Genomic DNA, 7,500 nt, shown 5'->3' on the forward strand with positions numbered 1-7,500 from the left:
TCAAAATGAAAACAGCTTCCAGCCCCTTTCATGAAGGACTACTTGTGCATATTGCAAGATTTCAGTTTCTAAGTGAATGAGCAAAAGAGCATACAGCACCTGGTATTCCCAGGCGGTCTCCCATCCAAGTACTAACCAGGCCCGACCATGCTTAGCTTCCGAGATCAGACGAGATCGGGCGTTGCCAGGCTGGTATAGCCGTACAAAATAAGTTGACAACCATAGGCTACTTATCCATATACAGATTTAGCAATTGACAATGCAAGGTGGTCTCTCTCTCTCTCTCTCTCTCTCGTGTCAAAATGAAAACAGCTTCCAGCCCCTTTCATGAAGGACTACTTGTGCATATTGCAAGATTTCAGTTTCTAAGTGAATGAGCAAAAGAGCATACAGCACCTGGTATTCCCAGGCGGTCTCCCATCCAAGTACTAACCAGGCCCGACCCTGCTTAGCTTCCGAGATCAGACGAGATCGGGCGTTGCCAGGCTGGTATGGCCGTACGAAATAAGTTGACAACCATAGGCTACTTATCCATATACAGATTTAGCAATTGACAATGCAAGGTGGTCTCTCTCTCTCTCTCTCTCTCGTGTCAAAATGAAAACAGCTTCCAGCCCCTTTCATGAAGGACTACTTGTGCATATTGCAAGATTTCAGTTTCTAAGTGAATGAGCAAAAGAGCATACAGCACCTGGTATTCCCAGGCGGTCTCCCATCCAAGTACTAACCAGGCCCGACCCTGCTTAGCTTCCGAGATCAGACGAGATCGGGCGTTGCCAGGCTGGTATGGCCGTACGAAATAAGTTGACAACCATAGGCTACTTATCCATATACAGATTTAGCAATTGACAATGCAAGGTAGTCTCTCTCTCTCTCTCTCTCTCTCTCTCTCTCTCTCGTGTCAAAATGAAAACAGCTTCCAGCCCCTTTCATGAAGGACTACTTGTGCATATTGCAAGATTTCAGTTTCTAAGTGAATGAGCAAAAGAGCATACAGCACCTGGTATTCCCAGGCGGTCTCCCATCCAAGTACTAACCAGGCCCGACCCTGCTTAGCTTCCGAGATCAGACGAGATCGGGCGTTGCCAGGCTGGTATGGCCGTACGAAATAAGTTGACAACCATAGGCTACTTATCCATATACAGATTTAGCAATTGACAATGCAAGGTGGTCTCTCTCTCTCTCTCTCTCTCTCTCTCTCTCTCGTGTCAAAATGAAAACAGCTTCCAGCCCCTTTCATGAAGGACTACTTGTGCATATTGCAAGATTTCAGTTTCTAAGTGAATGAGCAAAAGAGCATACAGCACCTGGTATTCCCAGGCGGTCTCCCATCCAAGTACTAACCAGGCCCGACCCTGCTTAGCTTCCGAGATCAGACGAGATCGGGCGTTGCCAGGCTGGTATGGCCGTACGAAATAAGTTGACAACCATAGGCTACTTATCCATATACAGATTTAGCAATTGACAATGCAAGGTGGTCTCTCTCTCTCTCTCTCTTGTGTCAAAATGAAAACAGCTTCCAGCCCATTTCATGAAGGACTACTTGTGCATATTGCAAGATTTCAGTTTCTAAGTGAATGAGCAAAGGAGCATACAGCACCTGGTATTCCCAGGCGGTCTCCCATCCAAGTACTAACCAGGCCCGACCCTGCTTAGCTTCCGAGATCAGACGAGATCGGGCGTTGCCAGGCTGGTATGGCCGTACGAAATAAGTTGACAACCATAGGCTACCTATCCATATACAGATTTAGCAATTGACAATGCAAGGTGGTCTCTCTCTCTCTCTCTCTCGTGTCAAAATGAAAACAGCTTCCAGCCCCTTTCATGAAGGACTACTTGTGCATATTGCAAGATTTCAGTTTCTAAGTGAATGAGCAAAAGAGCATACAGCACCTGGTATTCCCAGGCGGTCTCCCATCCAAGTACTAACCAGGCCCAACCCTGCTTAGCTTCCGAGATCAGACGAGATCGGGCGTTGCCAGGCTGGTATGGCCGTACGAAATAAGTTGACAACCATAGGCTACTTATCCATATACAGATTTAGCAATTGACAATGCAAGGTGGTCTCTCTCTCTCTCTCTCTCTCTCTCTCGTGTCAAAATGAAAACAGCTTCCAGCCCCTTTCATGAAGGACTACTTGTGCATATTGCAAGATTTCAGTTTCTAAGTGAATGAGCAAAAGAGCATACAGCACCTGGTATTCCCAGGCGGTCTCCCATCCAAGTACTAACCAGGCCCAACCCTGCTTAGCTTCCGAGATCAGACGAGATCGGGCGTTGCCAGGCTGGTATGGCCGTACGAAATAAGTTGACAACCATAGGCTACTTATCCATATACAGATTTAGCAATTGACAATGCAAGGTGGTCTCTCTCTCTCTCTCTCTCTCTCTCTCGTGTCAAAATGAAAACAGCTTCCAGCCCCTTTCATGAAGGACTACTTGTGCATATTGCAAGATTTCAGTTTCTAAGTGAATGAGCAAAAGAGCATACAGCACCTGGTATTCCCAGGCGGTCTCCCATCCAAGTACTAACCAGGCCCGACCCTGCTTAGCTTCCGAGATCAGACGAGATCGGGCGTTGCCAGGCTGGTATGGCCGTACGAAATAAGTTGACAACCATAGGCTACTTATCCATATACAGATTTAGCAATTGACAATGCAAGGTGGTCTCTCTCTCTCTCTCGTGTCAAAATGAAAACAGCTTCCAGCCCATTTCATGAAGGACTACTTGTGCATATTGCAAGATTTCAGTTTCTAAGTGAATGAGCAAAGGAGCATACAGCACCTGGTATTCCCAGGCGGTCTCCCATCCAAGTACTAACCAGGCCCGACCCTGCTTAGCTTCCGAGATCAGACGAGATCGGGCGTTGCCAGGCTTGTATGGCCTTACGAAATAAGTTGACAACCATAGGCTACTTATCCATATACAGATTTAGCAATTGACAATGCAAGGTGGTCTCTCTCTCTCTCTCTCTCGTGTCAAAATGAAAACAGCTTCCAGCCCCTTTCATGAAGGACTACTTGTGCATATTGCAAGATTTCAGTTTCTAAGTGAATGAGCAAAAGAGCATACAGCACCTGGTATTCCCAGGCGGTCTCCCATCCAAGTACTAACCAGGCCCAACCCTGCTTAGCTTCCGAGATCAGACGAGATCGGGCGTTGCCAGGCTGGTATGGCCGTACGAAATAAGTTGACAACCATAGGCTACTTATCCATATACAGATTTAGCAATTGACAATGCAAGGTGGTCTCTCTCTCTCTCTCTCTCTCTCTCTCGTGTCAAAATGAAAACAGCTTCCAGCCCCTTTCATGAAGGACTACTTGTGCATATTGCAAGATTTCAGTTTCTAAGTGAATGAGCAAAAGAGCATACAGCACCTGGTATTCCCAGGCGGTCTCCCATCCAAGTACTAACCAGGCCCAACCCTGCTTAGCTTCCGAGATCAGACGAGATCGGGCGTTGCCAGGCTGGTATGGCCGTACGAAATAAGTTGACAACCATAGGCTACTTATCCATATACAGATTTAGCAATTGACAATGCAAGGTGGTCTCTCTCTCTCTCTCTCTCTCTCTCTCGTGTCAAAATGAAAACAGCTTCCAGCCCCTTTCATGAAGGACTACTTGTGCATATTGCAAGATTTCAGTTTCTAAGTGAATGAGCAAAAGAGCATACAGCACCTGGTATTCCCAGGCGGTCTCCCATCCAAGTACTAACCAGGCCCGACCCTGCTTAGCTTCCGAGATCAGACGAGATCGGGCGTTGCCAGGCTGGTATGGCCGTACGAAATAAGTTGACAACCATAGGCTACTTATCCATATACAGATTTAGCAATTGACAATGCAAGGTGGTCTCTCTCTCTCTCTCGTGTCAAAATGAAAACAGCTTCCAGCCCATTTCATGAAGGACTACTTGTGCATATTGCAAGATTTCAGTTTCTAAGTGAATGAGCAAAGGAGCATACAGCACCTGGTATTCCCAGGCGGTCTCCCATCCAAGTACTAACCAGGCCCGACCCTGCTTAGCTTCCGAGATCAGACGAGATCGGGCGTTGCCAGGCTTGTATGGCCTTACGAAATAAGTTGACAACCATAGGCTACTTATCCATATACAGATTTAGCAATTGACAATGCAAGGTGGTCTCTCTCTCTCTCTCTCTCGTGTCAAAATGAAAACAGCTTCCAGCCCCTTTCATGAAGGACTACTTGTGCATATTGCAAGATTTCAGTTTCTAAGTGAATGAGCAAAAGAGCATACAGCACCTGGTATTCCCAGGCGGTCTCCCATCCAAGTACTAACCAGGCCCAACCCTGCTTAGCTTCCGAGATCAGACGAGATCGGGCGTTGCCAGGCTGGTATGGCCGTACGAAATAAGTTGACAACCATAGGCTACTTATCCATATACAGATTTAGCAATTGACAATGCAAGGTGGTCTCTCTCTCTCTCTCTCTCTCTCGTGTCAAAATGAAAACAGCTTCCAGCCCCTTTCATGAAGGACTACTTGTGCATATTGCAAGATTTCAGTTTCTAAGTGAATGAGCAAAAGAGCATACAGCACCTGGTATTCCCAGGCGGTCTCCCATCCAAGTACTAACCAGGCCCAACCCTGCTTAGCTTCCGAGATCAGACGAGATCGGGCGTTGCCAGGCTGGTATGGCCGTACGAAATAAGTTGACAACCATAGGCTACTTATCCATATACAGATTTAGCAATTGACAATGCAAGGTGGTCTCTCTCTCTCTCTCTCTCTCTCTCTCTCGTGTCAAAATGAAAACAGCTTCCAGCCCCTTTCATGAAGGACTACTTGTGCATATTGCAAGATTTCAGTTTCTAAGTGAATGAGCAAAAGAGCATACAGCACCTGGTATTCCCAGGCGGTCTCCCATCCAAGTACTAACCAGGCCCGACCCTGCTTAGCTTCCGAGATCAGACGAGATCGGGCGTTGCCAGGCTGGTATGGCCGTACGAAATAAGTTGACAACCATAGGCTACTTATCCATATACAGATTTAGCAATTGACAATGCAAGGTGGTCTCTCTCTCTCTCTCTCTCTCTCTCTCGTGTCAAAATGAAAACAGCTTCCAGCCCCTTTCATGAAGGACTACTTGTGCATATTGCAAGATTTCAGTTTCTAAGTGAATGAGCAAAAGAGCATACAGCACCTGGTATTCCCAGGCGGTCTCCCATCCAAGTACTAACCAGGCCCGACCCTGCTTAGCTTCCGAGATCAGACGAGATCGGGCATTGCCAGGCTGGTATGGCCGTACGAAATAAGTTGACAACCATAGGCTACTTATCCATATACAGATTTAGCAATTGACAATGCAAGGTAGTCTCTCTCTCTCTCTCTCTCTCTCTCTCTCTCTCGTGTCAAAATGAAAACAGCTTCCAGCCCCTTTCATGAAGGACTACTTGTGCATATTGCAAGATTTCAGTTTCTAAGTGAATGAGCAAAAGAGCATACAGCACCTGGTATTCCCAGGCGGTCTCCCATCCAAGTACTAACCAGGCCCGACCATGCTTAGCTTCCGAGATCAGACGAGATCGGGCGTTGCCAGGCTGGTATAGCCGTACAAAATAAGTTGACAACCATAGGCTACTTATCCATATACAGATTTAGCAATTGACAATGCAAGGTGGTCTCTCTCTCTCTCTCTCTCTCTCGTGTCAAAATGAAAACAGCTTCCAGCCCCTTTCATGAAGGACTACTTGTGCATATTGCAAGATTTCAGTTTCTAAGTGAATGAGCAAAAGAGCATACAGCACCTGGTATTCCCAGGCGGTCTCCCATCCAAGTACTAACCAGGCCCGACCCTGCTTAGCTCCGAGATCAGACGAGATCGGGCGTTGCCAGGCTGGTATGGCCGTACGAAATAAGTTGACAACCATAGGCTACTTATCCATATACAGATTTAGCAATTGACAATGCAAGGTAGTCTCTCTCTCTCTCTCTCTCTCTCTCTCTCTCTCTCTCTCTCTCTCTCTCTCGTGTCAAAATGAAAACAGCTTCCAGCCCCTTTCATGAAGGACTACTTGTGCATATTGCAAGATTTCAGTTTCTAAGTGAATGAGCAAAAGAGCATACAGCACCTGGTATTCCCAGGCGGTCTCCCATCCAAGTACTAACCAGGCCCAACCCTGCTTAGCTTCCGAGATCAGACGAGATCGGGCGTTGCCAGGCTGGTATGGCCGTACGAAATAAGTTGACAACCATAGGCTACTTATCCATATACAGATTTAGCAATTGACAATGCAAGGTGGTCTCTCTCTCTCTCTCTCTCCCTCTCGTGTCAAAATGAAAACAGCTTCCAGCCCCTTTCATGAAGGACTACTTGTGCATATTGCAAGATTTCAGTTTCTAAGTGAATGAGCATACAGCACCTGGTATTCCCAGGCGGTCTCCCATCCAAGTACTAACCAGGACCGACCCTGCTTAGCTTCCGAGATCAGACGAGATCGGGCGTTGCCAGGCTGGTATGGCCGTACGAAATAAGTTGACAACCATAGGCTACTTATCCATATACAGATTTAGCAATTGACAATGCAAGGTGGTCTCTCTCTCTCTCTCTCGTGTCAAAATGAAAACAGCTTCCAGCCCCTTTCATGAAGGACTACTTGTGCATATTGCAAGATTTCAGTTTCTAAGTGAATGAGCAAAAGAGCATACAGCACCTGGTATTCCCAGGCGGTCTCCCATCCAAGTACTAACCAGGCCCGACCCTGCTTAGCTCCGAGATCAGACGAGATCGGGCGTTGCCAGGCTGGTATGGCCGTACGAAATAAGTTGACAACCATAGGCTACTTATCCATATACAGATTTAGCAATTGACAATGCAAGGTAGTCTCTCTCTCTCTCTCTCTCTCTCTCTCTCTCTCTCTCTCGTGTCAAAATGAAAACAGCTTCCAGCCCCTTTCATGAAGGACTACTTGTGCATATTGCAAGATTTCAGTTTCTAAGTGAATGAGCAAAAGAGCATACAGCACCTGGTATTCCCAGGCGGTCTCCCATCCAAGTACTAACCAGGCCCAACCCTGCTTAGCTTCCGAGATCAGACGAGATCGGGCGTTGCCAGGCTGGTATGGCCGTACGAAATAAGTTGACAACCATAGGCTACTTATCCATATACAGATTTAGCAATTGACAATGCAAGGTGGTCTCTCTCTCTCTCTCTCTCCCTCTCGTGTCAAAATGAAAACAGCTTCCAGCCCCTTTCATGAAGGACTACTTGTGCATATTGCAAGATTTCAGTTTCTAAGTGAATGAGCATACAGCACCTGGTATTCCCAGGCGGTCTCCCATCCAAGTACTAACCAGGACCGACCCTGCTTAGCTTCCGAGATCAGACGAGATCGGGCGTTGCCAGGCTGGTATGGCCGTACGAAATAAGTTGACAACCATAGGCTACTTATCCATATACAGATTTAGCAATTGACAATGCAAGGTGGTCTCTCTCTCTCTCTCTCGTGTCAAAATGAAAACAGCTTCCAGCCCCTTTCATG

General features: G+C 46.9%; 19 non-coding genes and 6 pseudogenes across 19 annotated transcripts; all 25 read right to left on the bottom strand.

The window, feature by feature from the left end:
* Positions 1-87: 87 nt before the first annotated feature.
* On the bottom strand, positions 88-206 carry LOC146225807 (5S ribosomal RNA; annotated as a pseudogene).
* A 178-nt stretch (positions 207-384) lies between these two features.
* Positions 385-503, bottom strand: LOC146225808 (5S ribosomal RNA). Its single transcript, XR_014748165.1, has one exon. It is a non-coding gene; the product is annotated as a 5S ribosomal RNA (ribosomal RNA).
* A 176-nt stretch (positions 504-679) lies between these two features.
* On the bottom strand, positions 680-798 carry LOC146225809 (5S ribosomal RNA). The gene has a single exon (XR_014748166.1). It is a non-coding gene; the product is annotated as a 5S ribosomal RNA (ribosomal RNA).
* Positions 799-988: 190 nt separating this feature from the next.
* On the bottom strand, positions 989-1,107 carry LOC146225810 (5S ribosomal RNA). The gene has a single exon (XR_014748167.1). It is a non-coding gene; the product is annotated as a 5S ribosomal RNA (ribosomal RNA).
* Positions 1,108-1,295: 188 nt separating this feature from the next.
* Positions 1,296-1,414, bottom strand: LOC146225811 (5S ribosomal RNA). The gene has a single exon (XR_014748168.1). It is a non-coding gene; the product is annotated as a 5S ribosomal RNA (ribosomal RNA).
* A 174-nt stretch (positions 1,415-1,588) lies between these two features.
* Positions 1,589-1,707, bottom strand: LOC146225812 (5S ribosomal RNA). The gene has a single exon (XR_014748169.1). It is a non-coding gene; the product is annotated as a 5S ribosomal RNA (ribosomal RNA).
* A 174-nt stretch (positions 1,708-1,881) lies between these two features.
* On the bottom strand, positions 1,882-2,000 carry LOC146225813 (5S ribosomal RNA). Its single transcript, XR_014748383.1, has one exon. It is a non-coding gene; the product is annotated as a 5S ribosomal RNA (ribosomal RNA).
* A 182-nt stretch (positions 2,001-2,182) lies between these two features.
* LOC146225814 (5S ribosomal RNA) lies at positions 2,183-2,301 on the bottom strand. Its single transcript, XR_014748394.1, has one exon. It is a non-coding gene; the product is annotated as a 5S ribosomal RNA (ribosomal RNA).
* Positions 2,302-2,483: 182 nt separating this feature from the next.
* LOC146225815 (5S ribosomal RNA) lies at positions 2,484-2,602 on the bottom strand. The gene has a single exon (XR_014748170.1). It is a non-coding gene; the product is annotated as a 5S ribosomal RNA (ribosomal RNA).
* Positions 2,603-2,772: 170 nt separating this feature from the next.
* LOC146225816 (5S ribosomal RNA) lies at positions 2,773-2,891 on the bottom strand (annotated as a pseudogene).
* Positions 2,892-3,065: 174 nt separating this feature from the next.
* On the bottom strand, positions 3,066-3,184 carry LOC146225817 (5S ribosomal RNA). Its single transcript, XR_014748406.1, has one exon. It is a non-coding gene; the product is annotated as a 5S ribosomal RNA (ribosomal RNA).
* A 182-nt stretch (positions 3,185-3,366) lies between these two features.
* LOC146225818 (5S ribosomal RNA) lies at positions 3,367-3,485 on the bottom strand. The gene has a single exon (XR_014748418.1). It is a non-coding gene; the product is annotated as a 5S ribosomal RNA (ribosomal RNA).
* Positions 3,486-3,667: 182 nt separating this feature from the next.
* LOC146225819 (5S ribosomal RNA) lies at positions 3,668-3,786 on the bottom strand. The gene has a single exon (XR_014748171.1). It is a non-coding gene; the product is annotated as a 5S ribosomal RNA (ribosomal RNA).
* Positions 3,787-3,956: 170 nt separating this feature from the next.
* Positions 3,957-4,075, bottom strand: LOC146225820 (5S ribosomal RNA; annotated as a pseudogene).
* A 174-nt stretch (positions 4,076-4,249) lies between these two features.
* LOC146225821 (5S ribosomal RNA) lies at positions 4,250-4,368 on the bottom strand. Its single transcript, XR_014748429.1, has one exon. It is a non-coding gene; the product is annotated as a 5S ribosomal RNA (ribosomal RNA).
* Positions 4,369-4,546: 178 nt separating this feature from the next.
* On the bottom strand, positions 4,547-4,665 carry LOC146225822 (5S ribosomal RNA). The gene has a single exon (XR_014748440.1). It is a non-coding gene; the product is annotated as a 5S ribosomal RNA (ribosomal RNA).
* A 184-nt stretch (positions 4,666-4,849) lies between these two features.
* Positions 4,850-4,968, bottom strand: LOC146225823 (5S ribosomal RNA). The gene has a single exon (XR_014748173.1). It is a non-coding gene; the product is annotated as a 5S ribosomal RNA (ribosomal RNA).
* Positions 4,969-5,150: 182 nt separating this feature from the next.
* On the bottom strand, positions 5,151-5,269 carry LOC146225824 (5S ribosomal RNA). Its single transcript, XR_014749467.1, has one exon. It is a non-coding gene; the product is annotated as a 5S ribosomal RNA (ribosomal RNA).
* Positions 5,270-5,457: 188 nt separating this feature from the next.
* LOC146225825 (5S ribosomal RNA) lies at positions 5,458-5,576 on the bottom strand (annotated as a pseudogene).
* Positions 5,577-5,754: 178 nt separating this feature from the next.
* Positions 5,755-5,872, bottom strand: LOC146225826 (5S ribosomal RNA; annotated as a pseudogene).
* Positions 5,873-6,078: 206 nt separating this feature from the next.
* Positions 6,079-6,197, bottom strand: LOC146225827 (5S ribosomal RNA). Its single transcript, XR_014748451.1, has one exon. It is a non-coding gene; the product is annotated as a 5S ribosomal RNA (ribosomal RNA).
* A 172-nt stretch (positions 6,198-6,369) lies between these two features.
* Positions 6,370-6,488, bottom strand: LOC146225828 (5S ribosomal RNA). The gene has a single exon (XR_014749980.1). It is a non-coding gene; the product is annotated as a 5S ribosomal RNA (ribosomal RNA).
* Positions 6,489-6,660: 172 nt separating this feature from the next.
* LOC146225829 (5S ribosomal RNA) lies at positions 6,661-6,778 on the bottom strand (annotated as a pseudogene).
* A 194-nt stretch (positions 6,779-6,972) lies between these two features.
* Positions 6,973-7,091, bottom strand: LOC146225830 (5S ribosomal RNA). The gene has a single exon (XR_014748462.1). It is a non-coding gene; the product is annotated as a 5S ribosomal RNA (ribosomal RNA).
* A 172-nt stretch (positions 7,092-7,263) lies between these two features.
* LOC146225831 (5S ribosomal RNA) lies at positions 7,264-7,382 on the bottom strand. The gene has a single exon (XR_014749981.1). It is a non-coding gene; the product is annotated as a 5S ribosomal RNA (ribosomal RNA).
* Positions 7,383-7,500: the final 118 nt, after the last annotated feature.

Source organism: Hypomesus nipponensis, chromosome 25, assembly GCF_054491055.1.
Source record: "Hypomesus nipponensis isolate SF chromosome 25, ASM5449105v1, whole genome shotgun sequence".
NCBI lineage: Eukaryota > Metazoa > Chordata > Actinopteri > Osmeriformes > Osmeridae > Hypomesus > Hypomesus nipponensis.